Source organism: Scyliorhinus torazame, chromosome 11 (genome assembly GCF_047496885.1).
Source record: "Scyliorhinus torazame isolate Kashiwa2021f chromosome 11, sScyTor2.1, whole genome shotgun sequence".
NCBI classification, from domain to species: domain Eukaryota; kingdom Metazoa; phylum Chordata; class Chondrichthyes; order Carcharhiniformes; family Scyliorhinidae; genus Scyliorhinus; species Scyliorhinus torazame.
Window position 1 is genome coordinate 204,361,111 of NC_092717.1, and position 16,043 is coordinate 204,377,153.

Consider the following 16,043-nt stretch of genomic DNA (forward strand, 5'->3'; position numbering starts at 1 on the left):
TTGCCGATTGGAAGTGTTCAAGGGGCACCCGCCATCAAGAAGGATGTGGGTACAGGAGTGCACCGCCAGCTCATGGGGAGGGAGAAGCAACTTCTGCAGATAAATCCCTCACCCTAGCACTGAGGCGAGGCCAAGTCAGTCCGATTAATGCCTGAATTCTCTCAGATAGAACAACACATTCTGTTTTTTGATTAATGTCCTTTCTTTCTTTGTGTTACTGCAAACAGGAACAAAGCAAGGTAATGGCCTTTATTATTGAATCTCAGCACCAGGGCTGTGACCTCTTCAGGCTTCCCAACCTATTAAATATTTTGTTATGATCAAGCCTTGAACCCTAAAAGTAAATTACTGCAGATGGTGGAATCAGAAACAAAAACAGAAAATACTGGACAATCTCAGCAGGTCTGACAGCATCTGTGGAGAGAGAAGGGAGCAAACATTTTGAGTCTGGATGACTCTCTGTCAAAGCTGGAGAGAACTGGAAATAGGGTCAGGTTTATCATAGATTATCATAGAATTTACAGTATTGAAGGAGGCCATTCGGCCCATCGAGTCCGCACTGGCTCTTGGAAAGAGCACCCTACCCAAGGTCAAAACCTCTACCCTATCCCCATAACCCAGCAACCCCACCCAACACTAAGGGCAATTTTGGACACTAAAGGCAATTTATCATTGCCAATCCACCTAACCTGCACATATTTGGACTGTGGGAGGAAACCAGAGCACCCGGAGGAAACCCACGCACACACGGGGAGAATGTGCAGACTCCGCACAGACAGTGACCCAAGCCGGAATCGAACCTGGGACCCTGGAGCTGTGAAGAAATTGTGCTATCCACAATGCTACCGTAATGCCCTCCATTAGATCATGTTGAGCCAAATTCTCAAAGAGTATAGTGGTCCCACTATATTATTCTACACTACATTATTCATTTATCCTATTTGAAGCATAACCACAATGCCTAAACTTATGTTATATATGTTATGAAACGCTAATATTTGGTCAGAAATTAGGGTGTGTTACCTTGTTCAATAGATAGTATGGCAGAGAAAAGATAGTTTAGGATGCAGGCAAGAATGTTGTAATAATCCACAGGAGGCAGGGGTTCCGTCACCACACCAGTATTTATTTGCAAAACTTATATACAAGAGCAGCTCCAAACAGTGCTGCTAGCATTCCAGTCAACTTAAGACTCCTCACAAAGCCTACACAGGTGCTTATATGGGCCCCTTACATGAGCTATCATTGAGGGAGCTCATACTCCAATTGGCCAACCAATAATGCCAATTGGAGGTCATTACAAATGTCTTCCTTACTCAACATGCAAAACAAACCCTAAACGGGATTCTGTTTCTTTTCCATTGATTTGTGCCCAATATCGATTTCCATGTGGGAACTGCAGAAATTCACAGCACAGAAGAAGCTATTTGGCCTATTGAAGGAAATATATTGGTACGGATTCAGAATTGGCTAGCAAACAGGAACAAAGAACAACAAAGAACAAAGAAATGTACAGCACAGGAACAGGCCCTTCGGCCCTCCAAGCCCGTGCCGACCATGCTGCCCGACTAAACTACAATCTTCTACACTTCCTGGGTCCGTATCCCTCTATTCCCATCCTTTTCATGTATTTGTCAAGATGCCCCTTAAATGTCACTATCGTCCCTGCTTCCACCACCTCCTCCGGTAGCGAGTTCCAGGCACCCACTACCCTCTGCGTAAAACACTTGCCTCGTACATCTACTCTAAACCTTGCCCCTCTCACCTTAAACCTATGCCCCCTAGTAATTGACCCCTCTACCCCGGGGAAAAGCCTCTGACTATCCACTCTGTCTATGCCCCTCATAATTTTGTAGACCTCTATCAGATCACCCCTAAACCTCCTTCGTTCCAGTGAGAACAAACCAAGTTTATTCAACCACTCCTCATAGCTAATGCCCTCCATACCAGGCAACATTCTGGTAAATCTCTTCTGCACCCTCTCTAAAGCCTCCACATCCTTCTGGTAGTGTGGCAACCAGAATTGAACACTATACTCCAAGTGTGGCCTAACTAAGGTTTTATACAGCTGCAACATGACTTGCCAATTCTTATACTCAATGCCCTGGCCAATGAAGGCAAGCATGCCGTATGCCTTCTTGACTACCTTCTCCACCTGTGTTGCCCCTTTCAGTGACCTGTGGACCTGTACTCCTAGATCTCTTTGACTTTCAATACTCTTGAGGGTTCTACCATTCAATGTATATTCCTTACCTGCATTAGACCTTCCAAAATGCATTACCTCACATTTGTCCGGATTAAACTCCACCTGCCGTCTCTCCGCCCAAGTCTCCAAACAATCTAAATCCTGCTGTATCCTCTGACAGTCCTCATCGCTATCCGCAATTCCACCAACCTTTGTGTCGTATGCAAACTTACAAATCAGACCAGTTACATTTTCCTCCAAATCATTTATATATACTACAAAGAGCAAAGGTCCCAGCACTGATCCCTGTGGAACACCACTGGTCACAGCCCTCCAATTAGAAAAGCATCCTTCCATTGCTACTCTCTGCCTTCTATGACCTAGCCAGTTCTGTATCCACCTTGCCAGCTCACCCCTGATCCCGTGTGACTTCACCTTTTGTACTAGTCTACCATGAGGGACCTTGTCAAAGGCCTTACTGAAGTCCATATAGACAACATCCACTGCCCTACCTGCATCAATCATCTTAGTGACCTCCTCGAAAAACTCTATCAAGTTAGTGAGACACGACCTCCCCTTCACAAAACCATGCTGCCTCTCACTAATACGTCCATTTGCTTCCAAATGGGAGTAGATCCTGTCTCGAAGAATTCTCTCCAGTAATTTCCCTACCACTGAAGTAAGGCTCACCGGCCTGTAGTTTCCTGGATTATCCTTGCTACCCTTTTTAAACAGAGGAACAACATTAGCTATTCTCCAGTCCTCTGGGACATCCCCTGAAGACAGTGAGGATCCAAAGATTTCTGTCAAGGCCTCAGCAATTTCCTCTCCAGCCTCCTTCGGTATTCTGGGGTAGATCCCATCAGGCCCTGGGGACTTATCTACCTTAATATTTTTAAGACACCCAACACCTCATCTTTGTGGATCTCAATGTGACCCAGGCGATCTACACACCCTTCTCCAGACTCAACATCTACCAATTTCTTCTCTGTGGTGAATACTGATGCAAAGTATTCATTTAGTACCTCGCCCATTTCCTCTGGCTCCACACATAGATTCCCTTGCCTATCCTTCAGTGGGCCAACCCTTTCCCTGGCTACCCTCTTGCTTTTTATGTACGTATAAAAAGCCTTGGGATTTTCCTTAACCCTATTTGCCAATGACTTTTCGTGACCCCTTCTAGACCTCCTGACTCCTTGCTTAAATTCCTTCCTACTTTCCTTATATTCCACGCAGGCTACGTCTGTTCCCAGTCTTTTAGCCCTGAAAAATGCCTCCTTTTTCTTTTTGACGAGGCCTACAATATCTCTCGTTATCCAAGATTCCCGAAAATTGCCGTATTTATCCTTCTTCCTCACAGGAACATGCCGGTCCTGAATTCCTTTCAACTGACACTTGAAAGCCTCCCACATGTCAGATGTTGATTTGCCCTCAAACATCCGCCCCCAATCTATGTTCTTCAGTTCCCGCCTAATATTGTTATAATTAGCCTTCCCCCAATTTAGCACATTCATCCTAGGACCACTCTTATCCTTGTCCACCAGTACTTTAAAACTTACTGAATTGTGGTCACTGTTACCGAAATGCTCCCCTACTGAAACATCTACCACCTGGCCGGGCTCATTCCCCAATACCAGGTCCAGTACCGCCCCTTCCCTAGTTGGACTGTCTACATATTGTTTTAAGAAGCCCTCCTGGATGCTCCTTACAAACTCCGCCCCGTCTAAGCCCCTGGCACTAAGTGAGTCCCAGTCAATATTGGGGAAGTTGAAGTCTCCCATCACCACAACCCTGTTGTTTTTACTCTTTTCCAAAATCTGTCTACCTATCTGCCCTTCTATCTCCCGCTGGCTGTTTGGAGGCCTGTAGTAAACCCCCAACATTGTGACTGCACCCTTCTTATTCCTGATCTCTACCCATATAGCCTCACTGCCCTCTGAGGTGTCCTCCCGCAGTACAGCTGTGATATTCTCCCTAACCAGTAGCGCAACTCCGCCTCCCCTTTTACATCCCCCTCTATCCCGCCTGAAACATCTAAATCCTGGAACGTTTAGCTGCCAATCCTGCCCTTGCCTCAACCAGGTCTCTGTAATGGCAACAACATCATAGTTCCAAGTACTAATCCAAGCTCTAAGTTCATCTGCCTTACCTGTAATACTTCTTGCATTAAACATATGCACTTCAGGCCACCAGACCCGCTGTGTTCAGCAACTTCTCCCTGTCTGCGCTGCCTCAGAGCCACACTGTCCCTATTCCCTCGTTCTCCCTCAATGCTCTCACCTTCTGACCTATTGCTCCCGTGCCCACCCCCCTGCCATACTAGTTTAAACTCTCCCGTGTGACACTAGCAAACCTCGCGGCCAGGATATTTATGCCTCTCCGGTTTAGATGCAACCCGTCCTTCTTATATAGGTCACATCTGCCCCGGAAGAGCTCCCAGTGGTCCAGATAACGGAAACCCTCCCTTCTACACCAGCTGTCTAGCCACGTGTTCAGCTGCTCTATCTTCCTATTTCTAGCCTCACTGGCACGTGGCACAGGGAGTAATCCCGAGATTACAACCCTAGAGGTCCTGTCTTTTAACTTTCTGCCTAGCTCCCTGAACTCCTGCTGCAGGACCTCATGCCCCTTCCTGCCTATGTCGTTAGTACCAATATGTACAACGACCTCTGCCTGTTTGCCCTCCCCCTTCAGGATGCCCTCTACCCGTTCGGAGACATCCTGGACCCTGGCACCAGGGAGGCAACATACCATCCTGGAGTCTCTTTCACGTCCACAGAAGCGCCTATCTGTGCCCCTGACTATAGAGTCCCCTATTACTATTGCTCTTCTGTGCTTTGACCCTCCCTTCTGAACATCAGAGCCAGCCGTGGTGCCACTGCTCTGGCTGCTGCTGTTTTCCCCTGATAGGCTATCCCCCCCCGATAGTATCCAACGGCGTATACCTGTTCGAGAGAGGGACAACCACAGGGGATTCCTGCACTGACTGCCTCCCTTTCTGGTGGTCACCCATTTCTCTGCCTGCACCTTGGGTGTGACCACATTTATATAACTGTGATCTATGATGCTTTCCGCCACCTGCATGCTCCTAAGTGCATCCAATTGCTGCTCCAACCGAACCATGCGGTCTGTGAGGAGCTCCAGTTGGGTGCACTTTCTGCAGATGAAGCCATCCGGGACACTGGAAGCCTGACACATCTCACAGTCAGGGCACTGCACCCCTCTAACTGACATTGCGTCAATTAATTAAAAGTAAATGTTTTTTTTTTAAAAGTTATATATTTTTAAAATTTTTTCAAAGTTACTGTTAACTATCTGTTTCCTAGCACTAGATTTCTAATATAAATGCGAAAACTATATATAGTACTCTCCGATCTCTGGCTTAGATACCCCTCTAAATTATAATAAAGTAATTATGTTTAATTAGTTACCAATGCTTAATTTTTTTAATTTAGTGTAGATTCCCAACCAGCCACTCAGGTCACAGCTTTTCTGTGATGTCACTTCAGTTTACCCCCGACACACACAATTTGAAAAAAGGTATAAAAGTAAAAATGATTAAAAATCACTTACTTACCTTCTTACCTTCTGAGTGTCTTAGATGTTCTCAGGTTCTCTCCCTGACAGCGACTGCTCCTCCTCCTCCGAACGGCTCCCGAAACTAGGCCGCGATCTTTTAAAATCTCCGCGGAAATAGAGAGTAGGAATAATTTTCTTTTGAAATGACAGGCAGTAATTGGTGGGATGCTGCAGGAATCAGTGCTTAGGCCCCAGCTATTCACAATATACATTAATGATTTGAATGAGGGAACCAAAAGTAACATTTCCAAGTTTGCTGATGAAACAAAACTTAGACCATAAGACCGTAAGACATAGGAGCGGAAGTAAGACCATTCGGCCCATCGAGTCCACTCCACCATTCAATCATGGCTGATTTCAACTACATTTACCCGCTGTCTCTCCATAGCCCTTAATTCCTCGAGAAATCAAGAATTTATCAACTTCTGTCTTAAAGACACTCAACGTCCCGGCCTCCACTGCCCTCTGTGGCAATGAATTCCACAGACCCACCACTCTCTGGCTGAAGAAATTTCTCCTCATCTCTGTTCTAAAGTGACTCCCTTTTATTCTAAGGCTGTGCCCCTGGGTCCTAGTCTCCCCTGCTAATGGAAACAACTTCCCTATGTCCACCCTATCTAAGCCATACATTATCTTGTAAGTTTCTCTTAGATCTCCCCTCAACCTCCTAAACTACAATGAATATAATCCCAGGATCCTCAGACGTTCATTGTATGTTAGACCTATCATTCCTGGGATCATCCGTGTGAATCTCCGCTGGACCCACTCCAGTGCCAGTATGTCCTTCCTGAGGTGTGGGGCCCAAAATTGCTCACAGTATTCTAAATGGGGCCTAACTAATGCTTTATAAAGCTTCAGAAGTACATCCCTGCTTTTATATTCCAAGCCTCTTGAGATAAATGACAACATTGCATTTGCTTTCTCAATTACGGACTCAACCTGCAAGTTTACCTTTAGAGAATCCTGGACTAGGACTCCCAAGTCCCTTTGCACTTCAGCATTATGAATTTTGTCACCGTTTAGAAAATAGTCCATGCCTCTATTCTGTTTTCCAAAGTACAAGACCTCGCACTTGCCCACGTTGAATTTCATCGGCCATTTCTTGGACCACTCTCCTAAACTGTCTAAATCTTTCTGCAGCCTCCCCACCTCCTCCATACTACCTGCCCCTCCACCTATCTTTGTATCATCGGCAAATTTAGCCAGAATGCCCCCAGTCCCGTCATCTAGATCGTTAATATATAAAGAGAAGAGCTGTGACCCCAACACTGAACCCTGCGGGACACCACTCGTCACCGGTTGCCATTCCGTAAAAGAACCTTTTATCCCAACTCTCTGCCTTCTGCCTGACAGCCAATCGTCAATCCATGTTAGTGCCTTGCCTTGAATACCATGGGCCCTTATTTTACTCAGCAGTCTCCCGTGAGATACCTTATCAAAGGCCTTTTGGAAGTCAAGATAGATAACATCCATTGGCTCTCCTTGGTCTAACCTATTTGTTATCTCTTCAAAGAACGCTAACAGGTTTGTCAGGCACGACCTCCCCTTACTAAATCCATGCTGACATTTCCTTATCCGACCCTGCACTTCTAAGAATTTAGAAATTTCATCCTTAACGATGGATTCTAGAATCTTGCCAACAACCGAGGTTAGGCGAATTGGCCTATAATTTTCCATCTTTTTTCTTGTTCCCTTCTTGAACAGGGGGGGTTACAACAGCGATGTTCCAATCCTTTGGGACTTTCCCTGACTCCAGTGACTTTTGAAAGATCATAACTAACGCCTCTACTATTTCTTCAGCTATCTCCTTTAGAACTCTAGGATGTAGCCCATCTGGGCCCGGAGGTTTATCAATTTTTCGACCTCTTAGTATCTCTAGCACTTTCTCCTTTGTGATGGCTACCATATTCAACTCTGCCCCCTGATTCTCCTGAATTGTTGGGATATTACTCATGTCTTCTACTGTGAAGACTGACACAAAGTACTTATTTAGTTCTTCAGCTATTTCCTTGTCTCCCATCACTAGATTACCAGCGTCATTTTGGAGCGGCCCAATGTCTACTTTTGCCTCCCGTTTGTTTTTAATGTATTTAACAAAACTTTTACTATCATTCCTAATGTTACTGGCTAGCCTACCTTCATATTTGATCCTCTCTTTCCTTATTTCTCTCTTTGTTATCCTCTGTTTGTTTTTGTAGCCTTCCCAATCTTTTGACTTCCCACTACTCTTTGCCACATTATAGGCTTTCTCTTTTGCTTTGATGCATTCCCTAACTTTTTTTGTCAGCCATGGCTGCCTAATCTCCCCTCTGATAACCTTTCTTTTCTTTGGGATGAACCTCTGTACTGTGTCCTCAATTACTCCCAGAAACTCCTGCCATTGCTGTTCTACTGTCTTTCCCACTAGGCTCTGCTCCCAGTCGATTTTCGTCAGTTCCTCCCTCATGCCCCTGTAGTTACCTTTATTTAACTGTAACACCTTTACATCTGATTCGAACTTCTTTCTTTCAAATTGCAGACTGAATTCTACCGTATTATGATCACTGCCTCCTAAATGTTCCCTTACTTTAAGACCTTTAATCAAGTCTGGCTCATTACATACACTAAGTCCAGAATGGCCTGTCCCCTCATGGGCTCCATCACAAGCTGTTCCAAAAAGCCCTCCTGTAAACATTCAATTAATTCCCTTACCTTGGGTCCACTGGCAGCATTATTTACCCAGTCCACCTGCATATTGAAGTCCCCCATGATCACTGTGACCTTGCCTTTCTGACATGCACTTTCTATTTCATTGTGCATTTTGCGCCCCTGGTCCTGACCACTGTTAGGAGGCCTGTACATAACTCCCATTGTGGTTTTTTTTGCCTTTGTGGTTCCTCGGCTCTACCCACACAGACTCCACATCATCTGACCCTATGTCGTTTAGTGCTCTTGACTTAATTTCATTCCTAATTAACAAGGCAACCCCGCCCCCTCTGCCCACCTCTCTGTCTTTTCGATAGGTTGTGAATCCCTGGATGTTTAAATGCCAGTCCTGAACCCCCTGCAACCACGTTTCTGTGATGCCTACCACATCATACCTGCCAGTCACAATCTGGGCCACAAGCTCATCTACCTTGCTCCGTACACTGCGCGCATTTAAATATAACACCTTTAATTCTCTATTGACCGTCCCTTTTTGTTTTCTTAGTGTGGTGGACCTTGGTTTACTGAGCCGTTCCATACAGTGTGTCATATTTTGTGGGATGGGGACGATCGTAACCTCTCCTGAGTTCTGTCTTTTTGTACTTTTTTGTATTCCTAAGCAGCTACGCTTCCCACTGATTACTTCACCTCTTGGTTCCCTGACTTTCCCTTCCCCCCAATCTCTAGTTTAAAGTCCTATTGACCACCCTATTTACTCTTTTCGCCAGAACACTGGTCCCAGCTCGGTTCAGGTGGAGACCATCCCAACGGTATAGGTCCCTCCTGTCCCAAAACTGATGCCAGTGTCCCATGAAAAGGAACCCCTCTTTCCCACACCACTCTTTCAGCCACGTGTTAGGGCAGCATGGTAGCATTGTTGATAGCACAATTGCTTCATAGCTCCAGGGTCCCAGGTTCGATTCCGGATTGGGTCACTGTCTGTGCGGAGTCTGCACATCCTCCCCTTGTGTGTGTGCGTTTCCTCCGGGTGCTCCGGTTTCCTCCCACAGTGCAAAGATGTGCAGGTTAGGTGGATTGGCCATGATAAATTGCCCTTAGTCCCCAAAATTGCCCTTAGTGTTGGGTGGGGTTACTGGGTTACGGGGATGGGGTGGAGACGTTGACCTTGGGTAGGGTGCTCTTTCCAAGAGCCGGAACAGACTCGATGGGCCGAATGGCCTCCTTCTGCATTGTAAATTCTATGAGAACTTCCCTTATTCTTGCCTCCCTATGCCAATTTGCATGTGGCTTGGGCACTAATCCGGACATTATGACCCTTGAGGACCTGTTTTTTAATTTGAATCCTAGCTCTTCATAATCTCTAAACAGGTCCTCTTTCTAGACTTGCCTATGTTGTTGGTACCGACATGGACCACAACAACTGGATCCTCCCCCTCCCTCTCCAGTATCCATTCAAGCCGGTCAGAGATGTCCCACTCCCTAGCACCGGGCAGGCAACATACCATGCGGGACTCTTTATCCTGCTCACAAAGGATACTATCTATCCCCCTGATAATAGAATCCCCTAAAACTACAACTTGCCTATTTACTCCCTCCCCTTGAATGGTCTGCTGAACCATGGTGCCTTGGTCAGCTGACTCATCCTTCCTGCAGCCCTGTTCACCATCCACACAGGGAGCAAGTGCCTCATACCTGTTGGACAGGGTCAAGGGCTGAGGCTCCTGAGTTTCTGACTGCTGATTCCCTTTACCTGTCTGACTTGCAGTCACACCCTGCTGTCCCTGGCCACTGGCAGCATTTAAACTACTTACTCTGACAGGTGTGACTGCCTCCTGAAACACAGTGTCCAGGTAAGTCTCCCCCTCCCGGATGTGCCTCAGTGTTTGAAGCTCAGACTCCAGCTCATCAACTCTGAGCCGGAGCTCTTCGAGCAGACAACACTTACTGCAGATGTGGTCGCTGCAGCTCGCAATGGGATCTGCCAGCTCCCACATCAAGCAGCTCAAGCACATCACCTGACCAGCCATCTCTCATTAATTAATTAGTTTAATTTAAGTTTATGAGTTTAGCTGTGTTTTTTTTAAATTTGGGGCAGATTTGCTATCAACCAATCAGATCACAGCTTCTCTCTGACGTCACTTTTGATTAAAAAACTGGAAAATAGGAAGTTACCGTTAGGTTTTCATACTCACAGAGACTGCTCCTCCTCCTCCGAACGGCTCCCGAAATTAGGCCCGAAGAAAGAGAGAGAACAAAACAGTAGGGAAAAAGCACCTTCTCCCACTCTGCACCGAATTACCTCACTGCACCAAATTACCAAGTTTCAAATTCTCACTCTGTCTGTGTCTCACTCACTCAGGCTGTGTCTCTTTGACCTGCGCAATGCTTACTGAGTACACTTTCTGTCTGTCTTTTATACTTGGTTGAAAGGTGAATGGTGAGGAGGTTGTTAAGAGATTTCAAGGTGATTTAGACAAGTCGCGTGAGTGGACAAATACATGGCAGGTGCAGTATAAAGTGAATAAATCTGAAGCTATTCACTTTGTCCAGAGAAACAGAATGGCAGAGTGTTATTTAAATGGTGATAGATTGAGAAATGTTGACGTACAATGAGATCTGGATGTCCTTGTACAGCAGTCTGTCATGTGAGAGTACCCTTTAAGAAATGGTTGTTTAAGAAATGTACCTTTAAGAAATGGAGCTGCTCATGTTACTGATGTCAGAGTGTGGGTGGAGCTGAGCTCTACTTCTGCTTTTTTAGTTTCAGTTTGAGAAAGCTTGGGTGTGTCTGTGAGCTGCACTGTTGTTGATCTCTGCCATCCAAAAACTATCTATGGATCATTTGGTGAATTCAGAAGAAGTATAAATGTTTTCAGTCTTGAATATAAACCTTGATGTGCTCCTGTTTGGAGGTTTGTTAAGTATTTGGGATGTTAAAAGAACATCATACAGATTACTTAGTGTTGTATTCTTTGGGGGGTGTATTTGATTTACTGGTTGCTAAGATATTCACTGTTTGTTTTAGAAGGGTTAAAGAATAAACATTGTTTTGTTTTTAAAAACCACTGGTCATTTTTCTGCTGTACCATACCTGTCGAGTAAGCCATGTGCTCCCCAGACCACAATCTATTAAAAGTTGTGGGTCAAGTGAACTCCATGATACACTTTGGGATTCTCTAAACTCTGGCCCATAACAAGTCACTGAAGGCAAGCATGTAGTTAGGGCAAGCAGTGAGGAAGGCAAATGGTATGTTGCCCTTCATTGCAAGAAGACTTGAGTACAGGAGCATGTATATCATACTGTAGCTGTACAAATCCTTGGTGAGACCACACCTGGAATATTGTTTGCAGTTTTGATCTTCTTTTCTAAGAAAGGATATACTTGTCAGAAGAGGGAGAGCAACGAAGATTCACCATGCTGATTGCTGAGATGGCAAGTTTGCTGCATGAGGAGAGATTGGGTCCACTGAACCTGTATTCACTGGAGTTTTGAAGACTGAGAGAGGGTCTCATTGAAATGTATAAAATTCTGACGGGGTGCACAGACTGGATGCAGGGATATTGTTTCCTATGGCCGGAGGGTCTAGGACAAGGAATCACAGGGCGCGATTCTCCCAAAGAGGAACAAAGTCCCCCAGCAAGCGCGTTTAGCCGCATGTTTCCCAGCACTCGCAGTGCAGAGAAACACATGGCTATTCAACACAACTCACATTGAATAAGGAGCCTGAACGGGGAATGGGCCGAGTCCCCACATAGCCCCATTCTGTACAGTGTGGAGTTCCAGCGAGAGATTGTGATGCTATTTTTAAATGGTGTCCGATCTCCGAGGCCCCGGAAACAATCCCCGACCTACCATCCAACCCGAAAGCAATATGGGATGATCCAATCTAAACCCCCGCACCCCCACCCCCCCACCCCCAACACCCATGCCGAGCAACCCCAGCCCGATTGCACAAAATGCCAGCTTGGCACCTTGGCAGTGCCAATCTAGCATCCTGGCACCATCACCTGGGTGATGCCTGGGTTCCCATGACACAAGCAGTGCCAGTGCTCCACCCTGCCCAAAGGGCATGGGGCTGGGAGCCTCCAATCACCCGGTGAACCCCTATTAATGTCTTTTGTCCGTTTTGGGGGACCATTGCTGAACGGCGCTTACCCGAGGTCTCTGAGGCGAAGGGGTTGAACCCCAAATTCTCAGGTACCTTGGGAACCTGCACATTAGAGTGAGGCCTACTGCCTCGCTCTAATATGCAGATTTGCTAAAAGGTGATCCCCCCATTGTGGGCGGGATTTACATCGCAACATCTCATGAGATTGCCTTGAATCTTGCAAGGCATTGCAAGCTGGGGAGATCCCGGGAGTTGCTTTCCTGCATGGCCGTTGGATCGTGCCCACAGTGCCAAGAAGAAATGTTTCAAAAATGGTGATTGGCATGTGCTGGTTGATGGAAATATGTTGGAGAAGAAAAATAAAGTTATTGACATAAATAGTCAGAAAGTATCCTTAAAAATTAATATTTCCCAAAAGATAAAACATTGGCAAGATAGCAAGTATAATCAGATCGAGTTGAAGTCAATTAGAGTCACAATGGAATGCAAAAAAGTGCATCATAAAGACACAGCTGATCAGGTGACATTCCCATGTCAAAGCTTTATATGTTCTTGTTGGTGACCAGAAAGTCACACAGGCCCTTTGAAAGATTTAGTCTCCCGGTGCGAGGTTTAGATGTTAAGAGACTTAGATGCTGAGAGGTTGTTTCCCCCTGTGGGAGAGGTTACAACCAGAGGGCATAATCTCAGAGTAAGGGGTCGCTGATTTAAGACAGAGATGATGAGGAATTTCTTCTCTCCAGGGTAGTCAATCAGTGGAATTCTTTACAGAGGAGCTGCGAAGGCTGGATATGTTCAAGGCTGAGGTAGACAGATTTTCAATCAGTAAGGGAATCAAGGATTATGAGGAAAAGGTGGAAAGGTGAAGGTGAGGATGATCTTATTAGATCAGTCGTGATCTCATTGAATGGTGGAGCAGACTAGGTGGGTCGAATGACCCACTTCTGCCCCTATACCTCATGGTCTTTTGTTCATATAATAATAATCTTTATTATTGTCACATGTAGGCTTACATTAAGACTGCAATGAAGTTACTGTGAAAAGCCCCTCGTCGCCACATTCCGGCACCTGTTCGGGTACACAGAGGGAGAATTCAGAATGTCCAATTCACCGAACAAGCATGTCTTTCGGGACTTGTGGGAGAAAACCGGAGCACCCGGTGGAAACCCACACAGACACGGGAAGTATGTGCAGGCTCCGCACAGACAGTGACCGAAGCGGGAATCAAACTGGGACTCTGGTGCTGTGAAGCAACAGTGCTAAGTACCATGCTACCGTGCCACCCACAGTCTGATGGTGAGAATTAAGGAGTAGGATTTGGATGAAATGTAAATATATATATTTCTATTCATTTTCACAATTGAAGATGGTACAGCTGTCAAAACAAATGCTTTAGATATTGACTTGTTGAATGTAAATGCATGAATGGCATTAGCTTGGTTTGAGACACAGAAGATTGAAAGAGTTGCTGGACCTGACAACATTTCAGCTTGAATGCTGGAAATGAAATCAGAGATAATATGTGAGCCGTCAATTTGCCTGACTAATTGTTCTTTGAAATGTGGACTAGTTTGGATTTGACCGGAGAAAGGATTGATGCATCCGGATTGATGCATCAAATCCTTCTTACATGTGCCAAGCTCCATTCATTGATTTCTCGATAGGAACATACGAACAAGAGTAGGCCATTCAGCCCCTTGAGCTTGTTTTGCCATTCTGGCTGATCTGTAGCATTGCTCTTCTTACCCAGTTTTGTTCCATATCTTGCAAGTAAAGTTCTACAATTCATGTTTTTAATAGGCTTTCATGGCATAATTAAACTGGTGCATAATTAATTTCTAACTATGCTAAAGGCTAATGATTCAATGATTCATTGTCCGAAAATAAAATGCTAACCAGCACTAATTGTTGTTACTTAAAACGTTTCGTTTTACTGATGTACGGGGACACAAATGATTGACACATGAGAAAACAACAGAAGAGAATATTGAGAAATTACGGTAGCACAGTGGTTAGTACAATTGCTTCACAGCTCCAGGGTCCCCAGGTTCAATACCCTGGCTTGGGTCACTGTCTGTGCGGAGTCTGCATGTTCTCCCCGTGCCTGCGTGGGTATCCTCCGAGTGCTCCGGTTTCATCCCACAGTCCAAAGATGTGCAGGTTAGGTGGATTGGCCATGCTAAATTCCCCTTAGTGTCTAAAAAGATTAAGTGGGATTGCTGGGTTACGGGGATGGGGTGGAGGTGTGGTCTTGGATAGGGTGATCTTTCCAAGGGCGTGTGCAGACTCAATGGGATGAATGGTCTCCTTCTGCACTGTAAATTCTGTAAGACCAGCAGATTTTCTTCGAGCTCTTGCACCTCAAAATTTCCAACTCCACAATTGGAGGTGTCAGGGAGAGAAAGTGTGAGTGTGGGGACGGTTGGTGAGGGGGAGTGAGCCTGTGTGGTGAGTGGGAGGGGTGACAGTGTGTGTGGGAGGGGTGCGGTGGGGAGGGGGAAGAGAGAGTGTGTGTGAGAGGTGAGGGTAGGGAAGATGTGCTCCAGGGCTGGGAGGATTACAAAGTATGTGAGCGGGGTTGGAGGAAGAGAGAATGTGTGCGAGGGGAGGGGGAAAGAGACTGTGTGGGTGGGGTGGGCTTGGGCCCTCAGGTCCTGGGTGGGGGGAGGCACTCAAAAATAAAACTGAACACAGGGTCCCACGACCTGTTAATCCTCCTCTGCCTGGGTGCTCAATTGTGTACTTCCTCCAGTCTGAAAAACAAACATCCAACATTACACTCTGTTTTCTGTTTCTTGGCCAATTTTTTTAGCCTTGTTGTCACTGCTCTAATCGTCTCAGCGGCTTTAGTTTTTCTAACAATTCTATTATGTGGTGCGTTACCAAATGCCTTTTGTACGTTTGCATGTACGACATCAACAACACTCATCAATCCTCCCCTGTGCTTCATCAAAGAACTTAATCAAACCTGTCAGAAACAGTTTGCCTTTCAGAAATAATAATAATAATAATAATAATCACTTATTGTCACAAGTCGGCTTCAATGAAGATACTGTGAAAAGCCCCTAGTCGCCACATTCTGGCGCCTGTTCAGGGAGGCCGGTACAGGAATTGAACCCGCGCTGCTGGCATTGTTCTGCATTGCAAGCCAGCTATTTAGCCCATTGTGCTAAACCAACACCTGATACCTACTATTGTTGTTTATTAACCCCTGCTTTTCCAAGTGACAATAGATTTTATTAGACTACTAACATTAGCTTCATTGCAGAAAGGTTCCTTGCCCATGTTTCACCTGGTGCCATGAATCTACATAGGATCCAGAGTCACTGGTGAGGACTCCCATGGTAACTCCCTTCCGACTGTATACCACTGTGCCGGCGCCACCTCTGCTGGGTCTGTCCTGCTGGTGAGCAGTGACACTAGTTTTTTTGGTTATCGACTAGATTTATCAATTGAATTTAAATTCTACCAGCTACCATGGTGGGATTTGAATTCATGTCCGGAGATCATTACATCGGGCTTCG

General features: G+C 45.7%; 1 long non-coding RNA gene across 1 annotated transcript in view; it reads right to left on the minus strand.

The window, feature by feature from the left end:
- Positions 1-15,161: 15,161 nt before the first annotated feature.
- Positions 15,162-16,043, minus strand: part of LOC140386045 (uncharacterized) — a 266,317-nt gene continuing 265,435 nt past the window's right edge. Inside the window, exon 4 of the long non-coding RNA XR_011933558.1 lies at positions 15,162-15,272. This is a non-coding gene — a long non-coding RNA (uncharacterized lncRNA). The remainder of the gene's footprint in view (positions 15,273-16,043) is intronic.